The following is a 10753-nucleotide window of genomic DNA, read 5'->3' as shown; positions in this document are numbered from 1 at the left end:
TGTTAGGACAGTTTTACAAGCACCTGTGTCGCAAAGGAATTTTATTGGGACCCCGTTAACGTGCACTATAACGGTGGGCTTTGCTTCTGATCCTAGCAGCAGTTGTTCAATGTTGTAAACTTCCCCTTCACTTGTTTCACTTCCCTTTTCTTGTGCTAGTCATTCATCACGGCGTCTGCGCCTGTCATCTCCACCTTCCTGTTCTTGGCTTACATTTCTACAGTTTCGAGCAAAGTGCCCGATTTTACCACAGTTATAACATCTCATATCTCTTCTATCTCTTCTTTGTCCTGCTTTTTGCTTTCCCCTACTTTGCTTAAAACCTGCCGTGTGTTGCTGTCCTGAGAAGGCTATAAAGCCTGTCTCTGGATCAATCATGAAAACTCCTTCTGTTTTTTCTTTTTGTTTTTGAATTTTGACTGCATGCTCAGCATATTGTAGGGCCTCAGGCAAGGTTCCTGTATTTTGAGTGACCCAGTGTTTGTCTACATGTGCTTTTATCTTGGGCAGTAGACCATTTAGGAAGGCATTTTTTAATTGTTGTTGAAAAGCAGACAGTGGATCGGCATCATAATTTAGCCCTGAGTTTTGTCTGAAAACTGGGCGTAGGCGATCCAAATAGTCTGATGCTGTCTCTCCTTCCTTTTGTTTGCACTCTCCTATCTTTCCATAATCTGGCCTTGGGGCTAAAATAACTTCTATTCTGCCATACAAGTTATTAAGCTCCTGTATTAATTGGGGAGTGTCTGGCCCCAACACGTCACCGTTTAGATCATTTCCTGTAAATTGACCTCTAGCTCTAGGAAGACTTAAACCTAATAAATCTTGAAAAACTTGATGCATCTCATGACCATTTAAACCCCACCCCTGACGGATCAATTCCACTGCATCTCGCCACGGCCGGAAGCCTTCTTTAAGGGGTGGCACATCTTTTAGTACATTCTCTCTGTCTTTATGAGACCAGGGTCGGAATGCATAAATTAAAGGCTCACCGTCTACTGGTACGACTCCTTGGGCGTCTGGGGGACCAGTGGGTTGACCGTACCTGGGGTTAGATAAGGCTACCATTGGAAACTGACCTACAATTTCTGTTTTTTTGGAATGACCATGCTTAGTCATAAGATCAAGTTGTTGTCTGGCCTCCGTATAGGGATTTGAAACAAAAGGTTTGTAAGGAGAGCTTACAGGAAGTGCTGACGTAGGGTTAGGTGCAGCTGCTGCAGGCTGTGCAGGCTGAGGAGCATAAGGAGGGGGGTACGGTTTTTCTTCTCCTGCAGTTTTCTGTTTATCTTTAGTTTCCTGCTTTTGGGCACGTTTAGCAATGCGTTTATCGTTTTCTACCATCCACGCCTTGAAAAGGTGCCATTCTGCTAAGCGTTTTGCTTTTTTCTTTTGGCTCTTTTCCTCAAATAGTTCTTTTTGTAAAGCAGCCTTTAAAGCAGTTATTGATTCTTGATTGCATTTGCCTTGCCAGGCTGGGCAATAAATTTTATGTGGATTTCTCCACCTATTTGCACTGACTCTTCCTGCATTTGGACAGTTTTTTTCCAACCATCCTTCATCTGCTGTTAATTTTACTTTAGTTTTAGAGTTACCCATTTTGAACTAATTACGTCAGAACTGTGACACCTTCTTTGGCATGAAAAAGTGAGAATGGGTTTTCGATAACAGCCTTCTACTCTCCCACTAATTGAGAGAGCGGTTATCAATTTTACGTGATGAAGCACAACCCTTTTTTCCACCTTTACCAATACGTGAGTGTACACAGGAAAACAGTTTGAGAAGTGGTTCGACCGCGTATTGGGTCGTAAAAACAACTCACTCCTCACAAACAAAGCGCGTTTCTATGATTTTTATTGAGATTTTCCGTAGGCCTATTTATTTGTGTAACACCTTCACCTTCAGCCACTCTTCTTGAGTGACCGGAAACCTGTTCCGTTGCAGCCACTCCCAGAGCGACCGGAACTTTTAATAGCGATTTTTCTAGAATTTCGCTCTTGCCTGTCGTCTTCTTAGTCCCGCATGGACACTGAGATCTGTCGGCGTACCTAGGTTTACACACTACTTAAAGGAAAATCTCAATATCAACGTATTTTAGCGCTTGGTGGAATGCGTGTCATATTCACCTCTACTGTGGCGCTGCGTTTTAAGATCCGGTGCTCATCGGGTCCTGGAGCCGTGAAGGCCAAACGCTGACCGGAGATCGAATTCACGTTCCCGGGTTTTTCGTTTTACTGATCAGATTTCTTCCAGCGCAGGCGTCACGACGTCAGGATCCGATGGAGACCGTCTGTGGAAAACTAGACGTTAAAAATAACAGTCAGTTATCCGGCTACGAAGGACCAATTAAATGTCAAGGGGTTGACAATTTGTTCAAACACAGTAAGAGAGAAATGAGACACTGGCAGACCGACTCAGAGTTTCAAAGACGTGCGCACGGGTGAGAGTCTCTGAGTAGACTAACACACCGAGCACCGTTTACTCGCTTTATTTATAAGGCAAAATGGGTTACATAGTACTTCCTCTTTCAACTGAAGAGGGGAGAGCTCAGGCATTGTCTTAGCTATCTAACTTCTGCACACAAACTGAAAAACAACGACACAGCAGTATTCATGCTTATCTGACATCGCAGACACTGAAGTAAAGAATGCACGTATATATCCTGTCTTTGTCAAACATCCCACACACTTAAGCAAGGAATACATTGTGTTCTTTTCAACAGTAAGCTTTACCGTGTGAAAATATATAAACACTTGATTATAAGGCATACTTGTTTCTACTTGATTATACTTTAATGATTTAACTAAAATAAAAATTCTCTTAACAATACAATATAACCAAATCTCTATAATACAATATAATCAAGTGTGCCTTATATTTTGTGTGTTCATATATTTTCACATAACCAAGCTTATTGTTAAAGAGAACATGATGCATTACTTACTTCAATATGTGATGTCAGATAAGCATGATATACTTCTGTATTGTTATATTTTAGTATGTGAGTAGGTGTGAGGTCAAGATAAGCACTGAGTTAACGTCTAAACTCTCCCCGACTGCTTACAGAAAGAGGAAGTACTATGTAAACTTACTTTCACTATAAATAAAGCAACCGAGCCTGCACTCAGGGTGTGTGTCTTCTGAGAGGCATTCACACCCGTGCGCACGCTTTCTAATACTCTCAGAGTCGGTCTACAGTGTCTCATTTCTCTTACTTGTGTTTGAACAAATGTCAACCCCTGACAATGTTACAGCTGTTCAGTGTTGTGCATGAATCCACTGAAAGAGAGCTTTCATTTAAAAGCACTCATTGTCATTTAAAACAGCTTCAAACCCTCCAAAATGAACTAAAGCTATCAACATGATGGGAAGTAACAACTGCTCTGATGATGCTCAGCAGCCTTTTTACTGTGTAGCAGTTTTTCCAGTTTTCTCGAGGTGGTCTGGCCTGTACTTTCATGTAATACCGATTCATTTTGACAGTGTCAATCACATGTTCAGCAAGACCATGATAACTCTGTGTGTGACACATAAAATCAAATCGCTTTTAAACTACTTAAAATATAGTTTCTAACTTTCTCTTCTGCTTCATGACTTTTTTATGCACTGAAATTAAAGGAGCTCCTGATTTCTGACTGAGCCATATAGAGAAGAGGAAACACAGCCTGTGGTTTGAGCCACAAGTCTTCCTTTCAGCAGATTTATGATTGATTCATGTTCTCATCAAACTTCACACAGCAGAGAGGAAACAAGGAGTTCAGACAAAGAGCACAGCGGGAATTTCATGAGCAGCTGTTTCATCTGTTCATTTAGTGCTTCTGTGTTAACTTTACTGCTACATGTGTTACTCGAACATTTGAAGCTATTTATTTATTATCAAAGAACCATCAAGTCGTTTAATCTAAGTTCTCATATTTTACTTTTTAGATGCACATTCATTTTAGTTTGCATCTGTGTGGGTTTCCTCCATGAACTCCAGCTTCCTAACAGCTGTTCTTATCATTATTTATGATATGTTCATTTAGTTATTCTGTTTTCACTTCATTGCTACCCGAACATTTGAAGTCATCTATTCTCCACATCAGAGAGACATCAGTGTTCAAGGTCGGTCCTGTGACGGGCTTTAAGTGTCAGTGTGGATATAAAGTTATAGTTCCTTGTCCCATATTTCCCATGTCAAACTCTGAACACAGCTTCCAAGTCCAATCACTGGACTGTGCTTACAGCTGGTGGCCAATAGAGGGAGACATTAATCCATTTATAATTTATTGTAAGGAGTGAGAACGTGTTGATATGACTGAAGAACAGACAGAACAGAGGAATGATATTGACTTTGGACCCTATCATGAAAATAATCAGGCCTTGGATGGATGTTATAGTGATCAAAGCATTTACATTAACAAACTTTAAAAATACAGTTTCATTAATAAAGTTTTATTGGACTCAAATAAATAGTAATCATGTGCAGATTGATTCAAATATTGATAATTTTGATACCAGCATTTGTATCAATGTTGATCAATACGAGTGTAATGAGCTTGATACTTCAGTTTCTGTTCTCCTGTATTCACCGCTGCAGTTTCATCAAAGAGGCAACCTGGCTGTCTGTGTAAATGCTGCTGCTTTCAGGTGTCACAGAGCAGCCACAGTTTGCTTCTCCTCTCTTGTGTTTTATTTTTTACTGTCACCTGACTCAGCAGTGCCAGGCAAACAAGTAAGCAAACGTGCTCAGCTAACCAGGACCATCCAGCAACGCAGTAAGCAGAGAATATCTATGTAGATAACTGTGGTAATAGTAATATTTCAGTTATATTATTTTAATTTTCAAAGTGGAACCGGCTAATTCTTACTCATAAAGTGTCATTTATGCTAAAACCTTGATATAATACATTTATCTAACTGAAACATTTAAATGAAAACAATTACAGGAATTGAAACAAATATAACAAACATAGTATGACTCAGATTTAATTCAATATAATTACCCTGTTGTGCTAAATGTGAAAAGGATACTGTATGATTACTGTAGTTAAAATACTATTAGATGTGCTAGATTATTGTTTTTTTTATTTCGGTCCCAGGTTTTAACTAATTAATAATCCAAAGGACAAAAGAAAAAACTTAATGTTCATGAAAATTCCTTCATTCAGAATTAGCAATCTGATGATGTAGTTAATAATTAAAAAGCATTGGTACTGGTATCAGTATCAGTGAGACAGGCCTTGTATTTTACTTGGTATCAGATTAATATCAAATCTTGCACACACATCTTATTGCACACGTCCAGAAATAGTGAAATATTAAATTTATTAAACTGTTACAATTTCAGGGCAGCACGGTGGCACGGTGGTTAGCACTGTTGCCGCACAGCAAGAAGGTCCTGAGTTCAATTCCACCATCAGGCCGGGGTCTTTCTGTGTGGAGTTTGCATGTTCTCCCCGTGTTTGCGTGGGTTCTCTCCGGGTACTCCGGCTTCCTCCCACCGTCCAAAGACATGCAGCTTGTGGGGATAGGTTAATTGATTAATCCAAATTGTCACTAGGTGTGAATGTGCGAGTGAATGCGAGTGTGAATGGTTGTCTGTCCCTGTGTGTTAGCCCTGCGACAGACTGGCGACCTGTCCAGGGTGTACCCCGCCTTTTGCCCTATGACAGCTGGGATAGGCTCCAGCGCCCCCCGCGACCCTGAAAAGGATAAGCGGAAGCGAATGGATGGATGGATGTTACAATTTCAGCACCATGGACAGCGCACAAGGTTCTCACTGCATGAGCTGTGCTCTCTAACACGTGACTGTTTGTCGTGGTGGACCTGCACAAATTTAGCTGCATGCACATATAGATCTCTCTTTCACATTTATGGGCATAGGTTAATAATTTTCATTAAAAAGAAAAATGAAATAATTTACTGTTGTACTGTTTCTAGGGTCCCTGTCCCTGGGTTACATCATGTCACTGCAACAGTGTAATTATATTTGAAATAAGAAATCTCAAGAGAATCTGTCACTCTCTCTGCCCCCAAAACCAGATCTTTGTGTAACTTCAGACAGTCAGATCCTTGTCATTCTCCACCTTTCTCATGCAAAAACACCTCTCCAATATAAACACTGGGTTGTGTTTAGAGCTGGTATTCAACAGAGGGCGCAATTTAGTTATTTATTGCAATGAATTAGTCTGCTTGGCTGACTGTTAAATATTCCAGTCCTTCTACTTGTAAGTCACTGGGTGTCCATCTGAAACTGGGATAATTAAGGAGGAGTCGGCCTCATTAAGTGCTAAATGACCCAAGAGAACAGCCTTGATTGCTGCCACCATGCCTCGCAGGGTAACTGCACATTTATCACCTCCAGCTGGGACTGCAGAAACTGCAGGATCATGTCAACTGTGGGGGTCCAGCTGGTGGACCACACCAGGAGGCCAACAGCCACCAGCAGAAGGATTAGTAGTCCTGGTGGGTGGTGTAAAAGACTCCTGTAGTGTTCTCACTTCTGGATCAGGCTGGATCAGGGACTACAGAAACTGCAGGATAATGTCAACTGTGGAGCCGGATTATTTTTGTGTGTTTTGTTTTCTTTTTTTTGTCTCCTTTTTTATGGCACATGTAGGCAGGGCACCAATTCACTGAGCCTCTGGCACACCTGCTACTCGTCAGACGCTTTCATCAGAAGCGTTCCTAAGGAGCTGCACGATGGTCTTGTAAATACGTTCCTTCCCTGTATATAGCCTTTCACTGTAAATAAACTTCCTTCACTGCAACCCCCGAACTTCCGTGTTTTCTGCTCTTGAGTCCACCCATAGCTACACCTAACAACAGACTGCCAGCCTGAGCCCTACTGGGAAAAGGTGGAACAGTGACCCCCTTCACCTGGGACAGGAGGACCTTCAGAAAAGGGTGTCCCTTTCTGAGTGGTGGGACAGTTGGAAACCAGGCCATGTGGGGCCAAAGTGGGCCCACCAGGACCAACCCCACCTCTTTGGTCTGGACCTGGCAAAGGAATGACTGGAGGAGGGAGTATGGAGGGAAGGCAAAAGGGTTTGCCAGGTTGTCACACACAAGGGGAGGGACATCGTTCTGCAGGGAGACAAACAGATGGAAAAATGTTGACTCCCTGGAAAAAAAGAAAAAGGTTGTCTTCTGCCCTGTCTGTTATGACAATGACATGGTGCCCCTGCAGACACAACAGAACTTACTTGAGTGCCAGGACGACAGCTTGCAGCTCTAGCATTTACAGTGAGGTCAATAAGTATTTGATCACCCTGTGATTTTGCGCGTTCTCTTACTTAGAAATCATGGAGGGGTCTACAGTTTTCAGCATAGGTTAGATTTCCACTGTGAGAGACAGAATCTAAAAAGAAAAATCCAGAAATCACATTGTATGATTTTTGAACAATTTATTTGTGAATTACTGTGTCAAATAAGTATTTGATCACTTGAGTCAAAAAATAATAATATTTAGTACAGAAGCCTTTGTTAACAATTACCGAGGTCAAACGGTTCCTGTAGTTCTTCACCAGGTTTGCACACACTGCAGGAGGGATTTTGGCCCACTCATCCATAAAGATTTTCTCTAGATCTGTCAGATTTCGGGGCTGTCGCTGAGCAACACAGTTTCAGCTCCCGACAAAGATTTTCTATTGGATTTAGGTCTGGAGACTGGCTAGGCCACTCCAGAACCTTAATATGCTCCTTACGGAGCCACTCCTTGGTTTTCCTGGCTGTGGGCTTTGGGTCATTGTCATGTTGGAAGACCCAGCCACGACCCATCTTTAATGCTCTAACTGAGGGAAGGAGGTTTTTGCCTAATATGTCACAATACATGGCCCGTTCATCCTCTCATTAATACAGTGCAGTCGTCCCCTATGCAGAAAAACACCCCCAGAGCATGATGCTTCCAGCCCCATGCTTCACTGTACGTATGGTATTATTGGGATGATACTCATCATTCTTCTTCCTCCAAAAACGGTGGATGGAGTTAAGACCAAAAAGTTCTACTTTGGGCTCATCTGACCACAGGACTTCCTCCCATGACTCCTCTGGATCATCCAGATGATCCCTGGCAAACTTCAGACAGGCCTGGACATGGGCTGACTTAAGCAGGGGAATCTTCTGTGCGATGCAAGATTTTAAACCATGATGTCTTAGTGTATTACTGATAGTAGCCTTGGAAACAACCAGCTCCTCCCATGTAGTTCTGGGCTGATTCTTCACTATTTTTGGCATCACTGAAACCCCACGAGGAGAGATCTTCCGTGGGGCCGACAGACATTGACAGTCATTGTTAGCCTCTTCCATTTCCTGACAATTGCTCCAACAGTTGTTCTTTTTTCACCAAGCTGCTTAGCAATTGCCCCGTAGCCCTTTCCAGCGAGGTCTACAGTTTTGTCTCTTGTGTCTTTTGACAGCTCTTTGGTTTTGCCTATGTTGCTACTTAGACTTGGCTGGTGCCAGGATGACACAGGTGTCTTTATGACAGCTAACGACCTCAAACAGGTGCTACTTATTTAGAATCATGAGCAGAGTGTAGCTGGACTATTTGAAAGCAAAATAACAGGTCTTTGAGGGTCAGAAATCTGGCTGATAAGCAAGTGATCAAATACTTATTTGACACAGTAATTCACAAATAAATTGTTTGAAAATCATACAATGTGATTACCGGATTTTTCTTTTTAGATTCTGTCTCTCACAGTGGAAATGCACCTATGCTGAAAATTGTAGACCCCTCCATCACTTCTAAGTAAGAGAAGTTGCAAAATCACAGGATGATCAAATACTTATTGACCTCACTGTAAATGTCTGAGACAACCAATGACTGATCTAACAGCTGCTGAGCCGAGAGCCTTCATGGACTGTGCACCAACCTGTTGAGGAGTCATCTGTGAGGACCAACTAGTGGTAGGTTACAGGACCCATCCCTTGGCCCTCCTCCAGGCTGGTTGAGTACCCTCCACCGATGGAGAGCTCGATGTAGCCCCTGTGAGACCACCACTGTTGGGACTGTGTTAAAACATGCTTCAGTTTCTCACATTTTTATGCAATCCTTGTTCATCCTACAGAGTTATCAGTTTCATCAAAAAAAATCAGGGGTTTGGGGTGGGATTAAGGAAGTTTCAGAGTACTGCAGATTCCTCAACCTGTAGATGATAGTACATATGAGTCTAGTGGTGCATGTCACCCCCTCCCTGCTTGTTCTTTGTTTCTCTGAGCAGACTGTGATGACTGCATGTGTGGAAAAGACTGTTGTAGGTTTGGTTTATTTTTATCTGCTGAAAATCAGACACCACAAAATTTCTGTCTGGGCCTCCAAGAAAAGAGGAAATGCAGCCTGTGGTTTCAGCCTGAAGTCTAATGTTTGTCTTCTTTAATCTCAACACAGCACAGTGGAAATGTGCAGGTATGACAATGTGTGAAAACAGGTTAAAAGTAGCTTTATTGTGGTGATGACACATGCTGGACTAAAGGATAAATAAAGCATGTGGGCATCAAGAGAAACGGTGAAAAGCTTGTTTCTCACGCTCATGTCTTTAAGAGTCTCTGCATGGACGTGCTGTAAATGTTCATTTATCTCTGAAATAAATAAAATCATCCATCACTCTCTCTGTCCACAACATCATATACAGATACAGTGATACAAATAAATCATTTAAAAATCATGCAATGTGATTTCCTGAATTGTTTTCAAAATCCTGTCTCTCACAGTGGGAATGCAGCTACATTGTGAATTTCAGACCCCTCAATGATTTCTAAGTGGGAGAACTTGCAAATTCGCAGGGTGTTCAAATACTTATGTTCCTCACTGTATGTTTTCCTTCTTACTGCAACTTCCAAACAGGCCAGTTCCTCACAGTATAACACAAAACTCCAAAGTATAATCACTGCTTTGTAACCAGCAGAGGAGCCAGTAAATCATCTAAACCTACTGATACTAATGTGTCTGTTTGGCTGGTGTTACAGAAATGGTTCCTACACCTGTGATGATGACGTCAGTGTTTGACTCCAAACTGTCTGCTGGACTCTGCAGTATCACAGAGTCCCCAAGTTTTTAGACTTCATGTCTGGAGGCATTACAACCTCATGACATATTGATATGTACTGAAATTTTTGCACTTATGTTAACATATAAACTGCAAATAAGATAAAAACATGAAGTAACATCTTAATGTATTTTTCCTTTCCCACAGAAAAGTGGAGGGAAGGAAAAACACACCTGCTGTTCAACAATCTAAAACACTTCGATATCAACATGTTTGTCAGCTCACTCTGCAGGTGGGGGAGAGATATAGGAGAGGTAGAGAATGAACTCAACCTGGGTGTCTATTGTCTTGTGTCGTTTGGGAGATGATTGGATGATGGGGTGGGTGCAGTTTTCTCTGCGGTTGGGTCGGGTGGGCTGCCCCGGACTCTGTGGGGCTGGGCGGTGCTGCTGCTGTGGGCCCCTGTAACAGGGCAGCCCTTAGCGGCTGGAAACACAGTGAGACAGACCAAGGCAAGTGTAGTGGAACAAAGTATTTATTTGCTGTATGGCTCTCCTTACAACAATTAACTTGTCGAGCTTCTGCACAGCACAAAAAAAAATCCACCCTCTAATGACAACTGGCAGCCTTAAATATGTTCAGCTGTCACAGACTTAACCATTATTCCACTCTCAGGTCAATTCTTAAATCCCAACCTTCCACCACAGTACACAATATATCAATAAGAATAAATAAATACATAAATACATTTTCACATTTACATATTAATAAATATTTCACACTTT

Source organism: Astatotilapia calliptera, unplaced genomic scaffold (genome assembly GCF_900246225.1).
Source record: "Astatotilapia calliptera unplaced genomic scaffold, fAstCal1.2 U_scaffold_17, whole genome shotgun sequence".
Taxonomy (NCBI): Eukaryota; Metazoa; Chordata; class Actinopteri; order Cichliformes; family Cichlidae; genus Astatotilapia; species Astatotilapia calliptera.
The sequence above is the reverse complement of the archived record's forward strand: the minus strand, read 5'-3'. Positions refer to the sequence as shown.